Source organism: Galeopterus variegatus, unplaced genomic scaffold (genome assembly GCF_000696425.1).
Source record: "Galeopterus variegatus unplaced genomic scaffold, G_variegatus-3.0.2 Scaffold2963, whole genome shotgun sequence".
Taxonomy (NCBI): domain Eukaryota; kingdom Metazoa; phylum Chordata; class Mammalia; order Dermoptera; family Cynocephalidae; genus Galeopterus; species Galeopterus variegatus.
Window position 1 is genome coordinate 93,268 of NW_007729074.1, and position 821 is coordinate 94,088.

An 821-nucleotide genomic window follows, 5' to 3' on the forward strand; every position below is an offset into this window, starting at 1 on the left:
GCCAAAAAAAAAAGTGTTCAGATCCCTGTACTGGCCATCCAAAAAAAAAAAGTTATTCCTATAAATTTTCTAAAGAACAATAAAAATAAGTTAGCTTATCACATGCCACATCAGGACAACTTATAAGTGACAATGAGAAATGAGAATGCCTAGATCATTTAAGACAAAGTAGCAAGTTTTAGACTATAATAACTGTAATCTAAATCTTGCCAAATAAATTGACAAAAAATTCATCTCACATGAACTTGTTTCCTTCTAAAACAACCTTTAGAAACACACATATATACACAACATATGATGGTTGAGAAGGGTATAAATTTGTTCGAAGCACTAAGGCAAGTATTATAAGGTTAATGATTTTTATTGACTACTTTCAAATTTTGAAATCTTCGCTACTCTCAAGTTATTAGAATTAACTTCAGAAATATTGTCCATAAGAAAAATGCCTGATATCCTTAGAGGCATGCTTGTTTTACTGTGTAGACTAAATAAATGGAGTAAAAGAATAATTTCTAGTTTTTCATCATATATATATGTGTATGTGTGTATACAATAACTTAATCCTCCAATAAATACCCAGGCCATTTCTTCTGCAGAAATAAGAATGAAGTCATGAGGGAATCCAGTAATATTATGTAAGGAAAAAAGAGCATAACTTCTTAGGTTAATTATGTATAACAGAAAATCCCATAAGTAAAAAGAATTGTGGAGCAAATTCAGATGACGCGAGTTTACAAAATTTTCAGTTACTTACTGCCTGAAAAGTAAGTTAAGCTTTAAAAGTGACTTTTAACTATCATTGTGTAATGCCACCTGTTAAA